The sequence below is a fragment of the Carcharodon carcharias genome, chromosome 21 (genome assembly GCF_017639515.1).
Source record: "Carcharodon carcharias isolate sCarCar2 chromosome 21, sCarCar2.pri, whole genome shotgun sequence".
NCBI lineage: Eukaryota > Metazoa > Chordata > Chondrichthyes > Lamniformes > Lamnidae > Carcharodon > Carcharodon carcharias.
In genome coordinates, this window is record NC_054487.1 from 90,527,317 (window position 1) to 90,544,146 (window position 16,830).

At 42.4% G+C, this 16,830-nt stretch overlaps 1 protein-coding gene across 14 annotated transcripts in view; it reads left to right on the forward strand.

The window, feature by feature from the left end:
• Positions 1-16,830, forward strand: part of osbpl8 (oxysterol binding protein-like 8) — a 282,603-nt gene that overhangs the window by 135,129 nt on the left and 130,644 nt on the right. The window lies entirely within an intron of this gene.

Below are 16,830 nucleotides of genomic sequence, written 5' to 3' on the forward strand. Positions count from 1 at the left end.
AGGAAAAAAATTTAAGTTTGTTTTGAAGGCAGTCTTGTTGGAGAACTGGCTGAGGAAAGAAGGCTCCCCCTCTCTACCTTACCTAAAACTGCATGTGGTTATCAACCTGTAGCCAGAGAACCCTCACCTGAGTGTAGATAGTCTGCTTTTGGACCTGCAAAGCTAAATGAGTCAGTGAGAAAATGAAACATTTAAACTAGTGGTACAGCCTGCGGTGTAGTGGGGCTTGATAACTGGTGCACTCCTCCCATCCCGGTCATAACAAATGTTACAGGTGAAATGTGACAGGTGAAATGTGACGTAGCTGGATTACAAGGGTAATGATGTAAGCAAAGGGAAAAAATGGTGCAGCCTGTGAATGTTCACGTTTGGACTCAGAATGGGGCTAGAAGTTGTGGACAGACTACAGAAACTAGGTTTGGTTTCCTTGAGAACAGAGAAGTTCAAGAGAGATTTAGTAGTGTTCAGAATTGGCATTTTCGTAGTGTAAATAAGGTAAAACTATTTTCGCTGACATAATAGTTGGTACCAATGGGACTCTGATCAGCTTTCTCCCAGCAAACATCTAAAAACAGGTTACGTAGTCAAACAAGCTAATTGCTATTTGAGAAATCCTCTCTCTCCAGTGCTGCAATGTTCTCCTTAATCCCACCTTTTTCCCTTTTCTTCCTTTCCTATTTTTCCTGAACACCTTGTAACCAGGAATATTTGATACCCAATCCTGGCTGCTTTGAGCCCGGTCTGTGGAATGGCCACAACATCATATTTCCATGTGACAATCTGCGCCCTCAACACATCAACCTTATTTACCACACTTCATACTTTGCCCCAACTCTGAACTCATCTAATAACTTACCATCTCCTTCTCTGTTGCTTTCTGTCTCTCCCAATATTCTGTGCACCTTGATGTTCATCTCTCCTATTACCTCCTGGTTCCCACATCCCTGCCAGGTGAGTTTAAACCCTCCCTATTAACACAAGCAAATCACCCCACAAGGAAATTGATCTGTTTAGGTGCAACCCGCTTTATACAGGCCCCATCTTCCCCAGAACAGACCTCCAGTTTCCCAGGAATCTAAAGCCCTCTCTCCTATCTTTAGCTACACATTCATCAGCACTATATTCCTATTTTTTTACTCACTTATGCATTGTAATGGGAGTAATCCGGAGATGACTACTTTTGACATCCTGCTTGCTAATTTTCTACTGAGCTGCCTAAATTCTGAGTGCAGGACCACATTCGTCTTTCTGCCTATGTCATTGGTACCAATGTGGACCATGAATACTGGCTGTTCACCCTCCCCCATTAGGGTGCTCTGCAGACGCTCAGTGACATCCTTGACTCTAGAATCAGAGAGGCAACATTCAATTCTGGATTTATGCCTGTGGCCGCAGAACCGCCTACCTGTTCTCATCTCCCATGCCAGCTTTTTGAAAGAGCTATCCAATAAGTTCCACTCCCCCAATTTCTCCCCCTAGTTCTGTTAAAAAAAATTTCTTTCCTTTTGATACTTTTGTGAAAGTCACAATTGAAATTTCTTCTATCCCCACCATTTCAGGTTATGCCTTCCAGATCCTAATTCATTTATGCAACAAAATTTCCTCTCATCTAACTCCAATCACCACCCCACTTCTCTCTCCCCACCCCCAGTTCTTTTGCCAGTCTGTCTCCCCAGATTACTCCCAGTGCCATGCGCAAGTGAGTATAGAAATAGGAGGGTAAAGCAGGTAAAAGTGTGGCTGGTAAGATGATACAGGAGGGAGGGTTTTAGATTCCTGAGGCATTGAGACCGGACCTCAGGAAATGGGACCTGTATATTCCTGGATACAGGCCAGGAAGGAAGAAAAGGGCTGGGGCAGTACTTAGCGGTATTGATTAAGGAGGACATTGCAGTGCTAGAAGAAATATTCCAGAGGGGTCAGGGACAGAATCTATTTGGCTGGAGTGAAGGAACAAAAAGATGCAATTACATTGCTGAGAATAGTCTATTGGCTACCAACTAGTGGGAAAGATGTTGAGTGACAAATTTGCAGGGAATTTAGGGAGACATGCAAGAATTATAACATAGTTATAATGGGGGACTTTAATTATCTGAATATAGACTGGGATAGCAATATTGTAAAGGGCAGAGAGGGGCAAGAGTTTCTAGAATGTGTTCAGGGGAATTTTCTACAGCAGCATGTTTCCAGTGCACAAGAAACGAGGCACTGATGGACCTGGTTCTTGGGAATGAGGTGGGTCAAATCAATCAAGTGTCAGGAGGGAACATTTAAGGGACAATGATCACTGTATCATAGGGTTCAGGTTATCTAATGAAAAGCATACCAAACAATCCAGAGTAAGAATAATTTATGGGGGAAAACCATCTTCAATGGGTAAGAATGGATCATAGCCCAAATCAATTGAATTCAAAGGCTGGCTGGCAAAACTGTAACTGAACAACGGGCAGCTTTTTAAAGAAGAGAGAATTCAGGTGCAGTCAAAGTGTATTCCCATAAAGTGGAAAGGAAGGGCAAACAAATTCAGAGCTCCCCGGATGACAAAAGAGATGGAGATTAAGATGAAGAAGAAAAAATGTGCAGATGTCGGGTGGATAATACAACCAAATGACAGGCTGAATATGGAAGGATCGGCGGGGAATTGAAAAATCAATAAGATAATCAAAGAGGCATTATGAAAAGAGACTGGCAGCTAACATAAAGTAACAGTAAAGTAATGGAAGGGGTCATCAACAGTGCTATCAAGTGGCACTTGCTTCGCAATAACCTGCTCACCTGCGCCTAGTTTGGGTTCTGCCAGGTCCACTCAACTCCTGACCTCATTACAGCATTGGTTCAAACATAGACAAAAGACCTGAAATCCTGAGCTGAGGTGGGAGTGACTGCCCTTGACATCCAAGTCAGCATTTGATCGAGTGTGGCATCAAGGAGCCCTAGAAAAACTGGAGTTAATGGGAATTGGGGAAATCTCTCCGCTGGTACAAAGGAACCTACCTAGCACAAAGGAAAGTGGTTGTTGTGGTTGGAGGTCAGTCATCTGAGCTCCAGAACATCCGTGGAGGAGTTCCTCAGGGTAATGACCTTGGCTCAACCATTTTCATCTGCTTCATCAATGACCTTCCCTCCATCATAAAGTCAGAAGTGGGGATGTTTGCTGATAATTACACAATGTTCAGCACCATTCGCAACTCCTCAAATACAGAAGCAGTCCATGCCCAAATGCAGCAAGACCTGGACAATATCCAGTCTCGGGCTGACAAGTGGTAAGTAACATTCACACCACACAAGTGCCAGGCAATGACCATCTCCAATAAGAGAGAATCTTTGCCTCTTGATGTTCAATGGCACTACCATCACTGAGTCCCCCACTATCAACATCCTGAGGGTTACCATTGACCAGAAACTGAACTGGACTAGCCATATAAATATTGTGGCTGCAAGAGCAGGTCGGAGGCTAGGAATAGTACGATGAGTAACTCACCTCTTGACTCCCCAAAGCGGTCCACCATCTACAAGGCACAGCTCAGGAGTGTGATGGAATACTCTCCATTTGCCTAAATGAGTGCAACTCCCACAACGCTCAAGAAGCTTGACACCATCCAGGGCAAGGCAGCCCGCTTGATTGGCACCCCATCCACAAACATTCACTCCCTCCACCACCAACGCACAGTAGCAGCAGTGTGTACCATCTACAAGATGCACTGCAGGAATTCACCAAGGCTCCTTCGACAGCACCTTCCAAACCTATGACCAGTACCACCTAGAAGGCCAAGAGCAGCAGACACGTAGGAACACCACCACCTGCAAGCTCCCTTCCAAGCCATCCTAACTTGGAGATATATCGCCATTCCTTCACTGTCGCTGGGCCAAAATCCTGGAACTCACTTCTTAACAGCACTGTGAGTGTACCTACACCACATGGGCTGCAGTGGTTCAAGAAGGCAGCTCACCACCACCTTCTCAAGGGCAACTATGGATGGGCAGTAAATGCTGGCCCAGCCAGTGATGCCCACATCACATGAATGGATAAAAAAACAATCTATAGGCATATAAATAGTAAAAGGAAGGTAAAGGAGGAGTGGACCTGATTAGGGATCGACAAGGAGATTTTTGCATGGAGGCAGAGGGTATGGCTGAGGCATTAGATTAAGACTTTGCGTCTGTCTTTGTCAAGGAAAGGTCATGGTGGAAGAGGAGGTAGTTCAGACATTTGAAGGGTTTAAAATTGGTAAGGAGGTAGTATTGGATAGGCTGTCTGTACTTAAATTTGATCAGGTGCCAGGACCAGATGAGATTTATCAAAAGATACTGAGGGAAGTGAGAGTGTAAATTGCAGAGGCACTGACCAAATTTTCTGATCTTAGGCTCACGTGGTGTCAGAGGACTGGAGAATTGCAAATGTTATGCCCTTGTTCAAAAACGGGTGTAAAGTTAAGCCCAGCAATTACAGGCCAGTCAGTTTAACCTCGATGATGGGGATGCTGCTAGAAATACGAACATACAAATTAGGAACAGAAGTAGGCCATTTGGCTGCTCGAGCCTGCTCTGTCATTCATGGCTGATCTGATTTGTAGCCTTAACTCCACATTCTGCCTGTCCCCGATAACATTTGACACCCTTGTTAGTCAAGAATATATCTACCTCTGTCTTAAGAATATTCAATCCTCTGCTTCCACTGCTCTGTGGGGAAAAGAGTTCCAAAGACAAACAACCTTCAGAGAAAATATTTTTTCTCATCTTATTTTTAAACTGTGTTCCCTAGTTCTAGTCTCCTCCACAAGGGGAAACATCCTTTCAGCATTCACCCTGTCAAGTCCCCTCAGGATCTTGTTTGTTTCAATAAGGTCCCCTCTCATTCTTCTAAACTGCAATGTATACAGGCCCAGCCTGTCCAACCTTTCCTCATTAAATAACCACTCCCTCCATCCCAGGTGTCAGTTGAGTGAGTCTTCTCTGAACTGTTCCTAATGCATTTATATCCTTTCTTAAATAAGCAGATCAAAATTGTACGTGGTACTCAAGATGTGGTCTCACCAACGCCCTGCAATACATCCCTCCTTTTATATTCCATTGCCTTTGCAATAAATGACTGCACCTCATTTGCCTTCCCAATGACTTATTGTATGTGTATACTATACTAACTTTTTGTGATTCATGTACCAGGGCATCTAGATCCTCTGTACCCCAAAGTACTGCAATCTCTCTCCACTTAAAGAATAATCTGCTTTTCTGTTCTTCCTGCCAAAGTGGACAAGTTCACATTTTTCCACATTATACTCCATGTGCCAAATTTTTGCCCACTCATTCAACCTATCTGTGTCCCTTTCCTTATATCCTCTTCATAGCTTATTTTTCCACCTATCTTTGTATCATAAGCAAATTTAGAAACCATACATTCAGTCCCTTCATCCAAGTCATTGATTTAGATTGTAAATAGTTGAGGTCCTAGCACTGACCTCGGTGGCACTCCACTCGTTATATCTTGCCAACCCAAAAATGACACATTTATGCCTACTCTCTGTTTCTAGTTAGTTAACCAATCCTGTATCTAATATGTTACCCCCAACATCATGAGCTCTTACTTTGTGTAGCAACCTTTGATGTGACACCTTGTCAAATGCCCTCTTGAAATCTAAGTATAGCACATCTACAGGTTCCCCTTTATCATTGCTTGTTCCTTTCTCAAAGATCTCCAATAAGTTAGTCAAACATGATTTCTCCTTCACAAAACCATGTTGATTCTGCCTGATTGCATTGAGATTTTCCAACTACCCACTATAATCCCTTTAATAAAGATTCCGACAATTTCCCTATGACAGATGTTAAGCTAGCTGGCCTGTAGTTTCCTGTTTCCTGTCACCCTCCTTTCTTGAGCAGAGGAGTCACATTTGCTATTTTTCAAATCCTGTCTAAGCTTTTCATCTTGCACTCATCAGGACATTCACAAGAATACCAATATAAGGGGGAAAACAATTTATGCTGTATGTGCAGAGAATGCTGATTAGTTGGCAAGTGGCGTTGCCATGGAGAATGCACCATTGATGGTGACTGACAGTTAACTGCCAAGTGTTGTTTGAAATTTAAACTAGGCAGCTTGACCCTGGTTGGTCAAGACATTGCCCTGAGGAATGAGTCAGTGAATGGGTGTCACTTATTTTGTTTAGCTGAAACAGTTGCAGTGCATGTACATGTTCTTTCTGTCTGCCTTGTGTAGCTTCCAGTACATGCAAGTGTGCCTCATTGCGAGTTTGACTGACCGTCTTAAATTGGCTTGTCAGCATAACTCTTAGCATATTGAAGATTATTTAGCAAATGTCCAATTGCGATTCACACCTAATGTTGGACACTGTTTTGAGTTTTGCAAGCACGGGCTGGTTGGGTACGGTCTGTCTCCTGCCCTTTGTGAACAGAGGCTGGGGCATGCTGTTTCATACGATTTGCCAGTCTTTGGGACATACAGCCTACATACCACGCATCATACTGGCACTGATATTCATGTACCACATTACTCACTTGTGTGATAGGCAGAATATCTTTTTGGTTTGACGGCAGCATCCTATTAGTGGTGAATACCACTCATGTTGCTACTGCATAGTAGCAGCGTGAAGCAGCTAGTTTCACCTGTTGCTCAAATTTTTGAGATCCCTTGTCCTTCCAGGGTAATCTGAGGTAGACTGGGCTCTTTTCAGGGCCGAAAGTGACGGCCTTAGGCCCATTCATGAGTTTGTGTGATGTACAGCGCAAAATGGTCAGGGTGGCCATTATCCCGCAGGATGCCTTTGATGCCCCTATTTCAGCATCAAACTTGTGTGGTGAGCAAATCGCTCAGACCCTATTTACGAGGTTGCCAATAAGACCAATCTTATAGCATGTGGAACTGTAAGAATCCCGACGCATATATTGTCCAGTGAAGGTAGGCTTGTGGTAGACCATGGTAGAGAATCTCCTGGCAGATTTCTCAACTGGTACATCAAGCAAGGCTATCCGGTCATGTTGTACGGCAGGTCCAATGGATATGACTTTGGACCTGTCATTAAGAATGTTGTGCATTTTGTTGATGTAGTCACGCTTGTTAAGGATGACTATTCCTGACCCTTTGTCAGGTTAAGCGATGTGTATGTAAGGCCTTGCAACACCATAAGACATTCACGTTGCTGTGAAAGTCGGACAGTTCGTTCAGAATCCTGCAGTATGTGTGTGCTCGATCAGCGTCTTCAGTGGACGCTGGTTTGTGGCAGGAATAGAGGAGTTCAAACTCCGCTAATACCACTTCCTGTTTGATTTGGGATGAAGGCAGACCAAAATTGAAACCATGCGCAAGAACCAAACTGCTTGCTTTCTGAGAGTATATGGTCAGAGAGATTTTTTACGTGTTTCGTGGAGTAATTATTTGCATTGCCAAACCACTTCTGCTTAAGTGAGTTTATGGTACGGATGTATTTCAAATGGGTAGTGTTTATGCTGCAGTCACCAATAAAGCAATATAGCAGCATAAATGGACCAAATCAAAAAAATGAAAGAAATCTGCGCACTTCAGACTGAACACAGTGTAGGGCACCGCGTAAATTAGTAACCCTATTACCAATCTGTTCAATCTCATCTCGCATAAACACTTGCTCATTCATGGGACTCTGCCTCACTTCAGCATTATCAATACATTTGGAAATGAAAACTGGCACAACCTTGGGCTTAATACACGCTTGGAGAAATTCAATTGATAGCTTATCTGTTCTTAACTCACCTGTAAGTTGAACTATTTTATTTGAGAAACAGGTAAAGCTAGCTGTTTGGTGCTGCGACTATGTAGTAGCGATAAGAGTAGTATTCGCCACATTAAGCTGCCGTCAAGCCAGAAAGATGTTCTGCCTATCACACAAATGAGTAATGTGGTATGTGAATTTCAGTACCAGGGTGATGCCAGGTATGTAGGTCATACATCCCAAAGACTGGCAGATCGTATCAAGCAGCATGTCCCAACCGATGTTTGCAATGGGCAGGGTACGGACAAGCCCATGCTTGCAAAACAGTGTCCCAACATTAGATGTGATCGTGATTGGACAACATTTGCTAAATAATCCTTAATGTGCTAAGAATTATGCTGACAACTAATTTAAAATTGTCAGTCAGACTCGCAATGTGGCGCATTTGCACGTACTGGAAGTTATATATATTAACACACAGGGCCCTGTTCTTTGCAGACAGAAAGAACATGTTTCAGTTAAGCAAAATAAGTGACTGCCATTTGCTGACTCATTCCTCAGGGCGATGTCTTGACCAATCAGGGTCAAGCTTCCTGGTTTAAAATTCAAATGATGCTTGGCAGTTAATTATCAGTCACTATCAGTGGTGTGTTCTCCATGGCAACGCCACTTTCTAACCAATCAGCATTCTCTTAACACAGTATAAATTGTTGTTTTCTCGCTTATATTAGTATTCTTGCAAGTGTCCTGATGAGTGCAAGACGAAAAGCTTAGGCGTGTTTCTTTTTTAAGCAATAATCAAATTCTGTACGACCAAAAGCCTATTTTCAAATCAGAATGGTCCTTTTCAGAACCTAGAGAACTTGGGAAAATTAAAACCAATTCTCTCTCAGTGGCCAATTCTTTTGCGACTCTAGGATGAAGTCCATCTGTACCTGCGGCCTTGTCAGCTTTTAGTTTTCTTAATGGAGTTTAGAAGAGTTAGGGGTGACTTGATTGAAGTATACAAGATCCTGAATGGTATTGACAAGGTGGATGGGGAAAGGATGTTTCCGCTTGAGGGTAAGTCCAGAACTAGGCACTTTAAAAAAATTTGGGGTTACCCTTTTAGGACAGAGATGAAGAGAATTTTTTTCTCTTTGAGGGTTGTGTGGCTTTGGAACTCTGCCTCCGAAGATGGTGGAGGCGGGATCACTGAATATTTTTAAGATGGAGATAGATAGATTCTTGTTCGGCAAGGGAATCAAAGTTGAATGAGAATATGGAATTCTAAGCATAAACAGATAAGCTATGGTCTTTTTGAATGGCAGAGGAGGCTCGAGGGATCGAGTGGCCTACTTCTGTTATTTCACGTGTTCGTATTTTCTTAGTACCCTTCACTGGTGATTTTAATTGATTTCCTCCCTTTCACCTCCTATTTCACTAATTTCTGGGATGTTATTTGTATCCTGTACAGTGAAGATAGATGCAAAATATCTGTTTAATTCATCCTTATCTCAGAAAGGATATACTTGCCATCGGGGCACTGCAGTGAAGGTTCAGCAGACTGATTCCTGGGATGGCAGGATCGTCATATGAGGAGAGACTAGGCCTGTATTCACTGGAGTTTAGAAGAATGAGAGGAGAATGAAATGTATAAAATTCTGACAAGGCTGGACGCAGGGATGATGTTTCCTCTGGCTGGTGGGGGCGGGTGGTCTAGAATAAGGTGTCATAGACTCAGGACACAGGGTACACCATTGACTGAGATGAGGAGAAATTTCTTCACCCAGAGGGTGGTGAACCTGTGCAATTGTCCACCTGGGGAGGCCAAGTCACTAAAGATATTTAAGAAGGAAATTGATTTCTAGACACTAAAGGCCTCAAGGGGTATGGGGAGAGAATGGGACTATGGTTTTGAGATAGATGATCAGCCATGATCATATTGAATGGCAGAGCAGGCTCAAAGGGCTGAATTACCTACTCCTATTTCCTATGTTCCTATCTGCCATTTCATTATTTTATGTTATTAAGTCCCCAGACTATCACTTTGGAGAGCGATTGCTCACATTACTTTTTCAAAATTCTATAGATTTAGCTCTATTCACACCTTCAAATCATCTGCCTTGTTGCAAATGCTACGTGCATTCAGACGTTGAGGAACCGATTTGCGATTCGGCTTTTTTGGATTTAGTATTATATAATGAGAGAGGGCTAATTAATAACCTTACTGTAAAGGAGTCATTAGGAAATATTGACCATAATATGATAGAGTTTTACAATTAGTTTGAAAGTGATATAGTTCATTCTGAAACTAGGATACTAAATCTGAACAAAAGCAATTATGAAGGTTTGAGGGGCATGTTGGCTATGATGGATTGGGAAAATAAATCAAAAGATTTGATGGTAGACAGGCAGTGGCTAGTATTTAAAGAAGTATTACATGGTCTACAACAAATATGCATTCTTCTAAGACAGAAATGCCCAATAGGAAAAGTAAATCAGCCATGGTGGACAAAAGAAGTTAAAGATTGCAGGAGGTCAAAGGAAGTGGTTTATAAAATTGCCAGAAAAAGTGGTAGGCCCGAGGATTGGGAGCAATTTAGAATCCAGCAAAGGATGACCAAGAAACTGATAAAAGGAAAAGAGAATGTGAATGCAAATTAGCGAGTATCATAAAGGCAGACATTAAAAGCCTCTTTAGGTAAGTGAAAAAGCAAAGGTTAGCAAGGACATATGTGGATCTCTTACTGGTGGAGACAGGGGAACTTATAATGGAGACTAAGAAAATCGCAAAGAAACTATGTGTCTGTCTTCACGGAGGAAGATACAGAAAATCTCCCAGAAATACTAGGGAAGTGAAGGACTTGTGAAAATGAGGAACTGAAAGAAATTAATATTAATGAAGGAGCAGTACTCAAAATTAATTGGATTGAAGATTGATAAAGTCTGGATCAGGTGAGCTGCACCCCAGTGTTGAAGGAGGTGGCTGTAGAGATAGTGGATGCATTGGTGATTATCTTTCAAAATTTTATAGATTCTGAAAAGGATCCTGCAGTCTGGAAAGTAGTAAATGTAGTTTAAAGCATTTAAGAAGGGAAGGAGAGAGAAAATGAAGAACTACAGACCTGTTAATTTGGCATCAGTAGCAGGGAAAATGTTAGAATCTATCCTTAAGGATGTAATAACTGGACACTTAGAAAATAATGATATGATTGGGCAGAGTCAACATGGAATTATGAAAGGCAAATTATGTTTGATGAACCTTTTGGGAGTTTTTGAGGATGTTGCTTGTAGCATAGATAAAGGAGAACCAGTGGATGTGGTGTTTTTGGATTTTCAGAACGCTTTTGATAAGGTCCCACGCAGGAGGTTAGTTAACAAAATTAGAGCACAAGGGATTTGGGGTAATATACTGCAATGGATTGAGAATTGCTTAACAGACTGAAAACAGAGTGGGAATAAATGGGTCATTCTCAGATGGCAGGCTGTTATTAGTAGGGTACCACAAGGATCAATGCTGGGGCCACAGCTGTTCACAATCTTTATAAATTATTTGGATGTGGGGACGAAATGTAATATTTCCAAATTTGCTGCTGACAAAATTAGGTGGGAGGAGGATGGTGAATCTTTGGAATTCTCTACCCCAGAGGGCTGTGGATGCTCAATCAAGACAGAAATCGATAGATTTCTAGATACTAATGACATCAAGGGATATGAGGATAGTGCCATGATGTTTGAATGGTGGAACAGGCTCGATGGGCCAAATGGCCTACTCCTGCTCCTATTTCCTATGTTCTTATAAGTTCCTTTCTACCCCAGAGCAGATGTCCCGAACCCTGGCACCATGCAGGCAACATAGCTGTCTGGAGTCCTGCTCTTGGCTGCAGAGAACTGTCTTGATCCTGTCCCCAACTACCACTACATTGCTGTTAACACTCTTCACTTGAATGACTATGGTGCCATGGTCCGTTTGCTCATCCACCCTGCAGCCACCGCTTTCATCCATATAGGTTGCAAGAACATCGAACCTGTTGGGCAACTGCAAAGGCTGTGGCTCCTCCACTTGTACCTTCTGGGTCCCCATAGCTGCCTCACTTGCAGCCACACCCTCCTGTCTCTGGCTACTGACAAAATCAGAAGACCCTATCCTAAGGGGTGTGACTGCCTGCTGGTACAAAGTATCCAGATAACTTGCCTCCTATTTGGTGTGTACAGCTCGGCCTCCAGCTCAATGATCCTGAGCCAAAGCTCCTCAAGCCGCAGACACTTACTAATGACGTGTTCGCCCTGGATCACTCTGGTGTTCAGGAATTCCAACATTCTGCAGCCCCAGTACATCACCTGCCCTATCACCTTTATTGTGGGTTAATTAATTTGTTTATAATTAATTTATAATCAATAGAAATTGCTACTCCCAATCACCTTTATTACAGCTAATAAACCTTACTACAACTAATAAAACCTTAAAACTACAAATAAATTGCATGAGTTTTGAAAATTTTGATCCCAGCTGAGGTTAATGGTAGACGAATCAGATCCCAGAGTGAGAACTGGCATAGTAGATCCTAATTTTTATTTTTAGAAATCGTGGTGGTCAGTCATTGAACACATAGAAGAGTCTGTCAGTGTACTTTTAACACAAAAAATAAACGTTTAGTAAAAGAGAAAAAATGAACTATGTCACACTAGACAAAAAGGTTCAAAAGATTTCAATACAGACACCAGAAATTGATTGAAACTGACACTATTCCTTTTATCCCAGCAATCCTTACAGATACAAAACCCCAGTAAAGATTTACCACTGTGTCAACACCAAGGTTTCTTGCTTGGATAAGCTCAGTTTCAAACAGTTTTCTTCTGGTGTACAGCTGAATATTCACTAGATGCTTTTCTTCAGCTGCTTTCTCTTCCTGAGACACCCAAAAAACACAATCTAAACTCACTATTATTTCAACTTCAGTGTAAAACGATTCCCTAAACTGAGTTCCCCAGCAGACTTGCAGGATTTCTTCTGCCTGTACTCTGGTATACACACGCCAATTGACCACCCTTCTGTATTTCCCTGTCTCTCTCTCTCTCTCTCTCTGTCACTGGACCCCCATCGCAAGGTAAGAGCACAGTTTTTTCTACTTTTTTTTAACTTCACTAAATTACTAGCCTCTTGGTAACCCATCTCTTCACTTCAAGAGTTGTAAGACCTCATTGAAAATGCATGTATACAAATGGGACCCCAGGCTTCCTGGCACCTAGCTCATAAAAACCCTTAAATGAAACTAAAACCAGGCTTCACCTTTCTTGATGCCAAAAGCAAAAATATAGATTAAACTTAAAGCTATATATTGTTCCTAACAAGATAAACGAGCAAAATATTCACCAACCAACCACTTATCTGTCTTCCTGTGCTGTTACACTTTGATTTCTCTCAGAATGTGGCTGCTTTGCTCTGCAGTCACAGGCTGGACTGGATTGGAAAGCTCTTCTAGGTTGTGGTTACTGCCTGTTGGTCCTCTTTTCACCCACTCTTCTAGGTGCTTCTGACTGCCTTTCGGCCCTCTCTTCACCTGTGCTTCATGATAGTTTGGGACAAAGTTAATTGTCACTTGGGCAAATATGGGTTTATTAAGGAAAGCCAGCACAGATTTGTCAAGAACAAATCATGTTTAATTGACTTTCTGGAGTGTTTTCAAGAAGTAACTGAGAGGGTTGATTAGGGTAATGCTGTTGTTGCAGTGAACGTGGACTTCCCAAAATTTGATACAATGCCACACAACAAACTTGTGAGCAAAGTTAGAGCTCGTGGAATAAAAGGGACAGTCACAACTTGAATACAAAATTGGCTGAGTGACAAGAAACAGAAAAAATGTTTAATGCATATTTTTCGGACTAGAGGAAGGTTCGTAGTGGAGCCCAGGGGTCACTGTTGAGACCCTGCCCTTCCTGATATATATTAATGACCTAGACTTTGGTGTACGGGACACAATTTCAAAATTTGCGGACGATATAAAACTTGGAAGCATTGTGATGTGTGAGGATGATAGTGTAGAACTTCAAAAGTACTTAGGTGGTTTAGTGGAAAGGGCAGATTAAATTTAGTACAGAGAAGTGTGAAGAATGTGGAGAGATAAAATGAAGGGTACAATTCTAAAGGGGGTGCAGGAGCAGAGGGGCCTGGGTGTATAGGTGCATAAATCACTGAACGTGGCAGGACAGGCAGAGTGAGCAGTTAATAAAGCATACAGCATCCTAAGCTTTATCAATTGGGACATTGTGTACAAAGCAAGGGAGTTATGTTAAACTTGTATAAAACACTGATATGGCCTCAACTGGAGTGTTGCATTCAGTTCTGGGCACCACACTTCAGGAAAGATGTAAAGGCATTAGAGAGGGTGCAGAAAAGATCCATGAGAATGGATCCAGGAATGAGGAACTTCAGCTGTGTAGAAAGATTGGAGAAGTTGGGGCTGTTTTCCTTGATGAAGAGAAGGTTGAGAGGAGATTTGATAAAGGTTTTCAAAATCATGAGGGGTCTGGATAGAGGATAGGGAGAGACTCTTCCCATTGGTGGAAGCATCGAGAACCAGAGGACACAGATTGAAGGTATTTGGCAAAAGAAGCAATGGAGACATGAGGAAATACTTTTTCACACAGCGGGTAGTTAGGGCCTGGAATGCATTGCCCAAGAGTGATGGAGGCAGATTCAGTTGTGGCATTCAAGAGGGAATTGGATTATTATCTAAAAAGCAAGAATGTGCAGGGTTACAGGGAGAAGGCCGGGGAATGGCACTAAGGGAATTGCTTCAGAGAACCAGCACAGATATGATAGGCCTACTGTGTTGGAAAGATTTTATGATTCCCTGTGGCATTGTACATGGGCATCAAGACCCCAAGTCACTTCTCAGGAGAGAAATAAAAGAGGCATAAAGGAGAGGGGAGAGGGGACTGGATACAGCAGGTGAAGCAGGGGGAGAAACTGGAGACTCGAAGGGTGAATGGGCAAAAATACAGAATGAAGCTGGCAGTGGAAGGGCTGCAGGGAGTGGGAAGAAGGTAAGAATGGGGTCAGGAGGATAAGAAATGGGTGAAGATGAAGAGATGAATGAGGGCAGAGAATAGCAAGGGGTGAAGATAAAGTACCGGGGAGATATGTTTGAGGATCAGTGGTGACTGAGAATAGGGATGGGGTGAAGCAGAGGCTGGGGTGAAACATGTGAATGGACAGGAGGGAAGAGGGGATGAGAGGAGAGGCCTAAGATGGGTAAGGTGAGGAGGAGGGAAAGGAGGAAAAGATGAAAAGAGGTGGTTGATCCAAAATCTGTTCTTTGTGTAATCTGAATGGTGATAGTGTCATATTGCTGGTGCAAAAATCAAATGGCCTGTAGATGGCAGCAAAAATTGAGAGTTCATTGTTCTATGAAATTATTGGTCTTTGGCAAAGAAAGTCTTGTTAATCTTTTTTCCCCCCAATCCTCCTTTTCTCTCCGTCTGATAATTTATTTTGGGGATGGGTGGGAGAGGGTCAGGCAAACATGGTGAGATGGGAAGTGTTGAGCTTCTGTTGGGAAAAAGGTCTTCAATGTTATCTATGCTCCCTCTCCCACCCACCTCCCCATTTACTTTCGCTGATCCCCAATCTTGCAATTGTCTCTTTCCCTGCCTGTCTCCAACCTTGGTTTCTCTCTGTTTACTCCCCCACCCTTATGTTCTGGCTTTTTCTGTCTCTGTCGCTCCTGCCTTCCTTTTCTATCTCGTATACATACTACCACCTCACAACCACATCCCCTTACCTCCACTCGCCCTCTACCCCTTCGCCTCCTCATCTCATTGACAGGCCAATTATGTAGTGCATCTCTGCTTCAGAGCATGACTCTTTCTAATTTCTAGATTCCTCTAATGAAGGTTCTTGACTTTGACACTGAATTTTCTGGACTGAAAATGCGAACACCATCTTTCTGTTAAAATCGTAACCAGTTTGCAGATTGCATTTTTCTTTTCAATATTTAATGCTATTGTGAACTCAGTAAAAGGTATTGCATAAGCTCTGCTGCTATGGTCACAGCTTAGGATGGGTATTGACTGAAATGACGCTTGCTAAATTTTGATCATGTGGCTGATAATTCAAAAATGATTATCTGCAAGATAATTTATCCTTCATTTTTGAAAGGTTGAACAGTTTAACAAAAGGCCTCCCTGTAACTGCATCACCAGCCCTTTCTTTGTATTTTGTAACCTAGATTACCTTGAAAAATTCTATGACTCAACCTATTAAATACCTCATCAGGTACAGCAGGTCTCCAGAGAGCAGGATATTTGATTCAAATATGCTGATTGTTCTCACCCTGCAAGAGTCATGGGAGCCAGCACAGACTGAAATGGGAAAGGTGACTGAGAGGCAGGTAAAATGGCAGTGCAGGGCATTGATGAGCAGAGAGACCTTTGTTGCAAGGGAATCAGGGAAAGAGTAGAAAATGCAAGGCACAGAAGCGAAGGGAAACAGTGCTGAAGAGTTCAGAGCAGGCAGGATAGTGGGCCAGGAACAGGTGTGTGTACTCCTAGAGGAACTTATACAGTGAATTTCTTATAATTTGACCATTCTTTCTTTCTCCGTCCTCCACCTTTAACCTTAAAATAGTAACAGCAAGCCAAAAATTGTACTTTGTCTATTTGTCTTGTACAAAATGGATAATCATGAAATGAATTAGGCAAAATACAGTGATCACAAGATGGGCTCACTCATAGGTGGGGTGGTCTGCACCCTTGGAGTCAATTTTGTCCTTTTTTCTTCAGTCATGTCCAAGTTTATGATGAAATTGCAGTGAATACTTTTAACCTGGACATAAACAGACTACTGAAATGGATGCTGCAAATCATGTAACCATTGGTGATTTGAGATTCAGAGAGTCCTAAGTCTCAAGAGAATACCTAATTAAATATGGACATTAACAGCCATCAGGGGAATTGACACATCCCTTTGTTTAAGGATGGATCAACGCCAAAGGACTTTAGAATTCCAGCTGACCAGACTCTCTTTTTCACCCTGGACATCGAAACTCAGAACCTCAGAATTGTTACAACGCAGAAGGAGGCCATTCGGTCCATCATGTCTGCATTGGCTCTCCAAATAAGCAATTCCCTTAGTGCCAATCTCCCA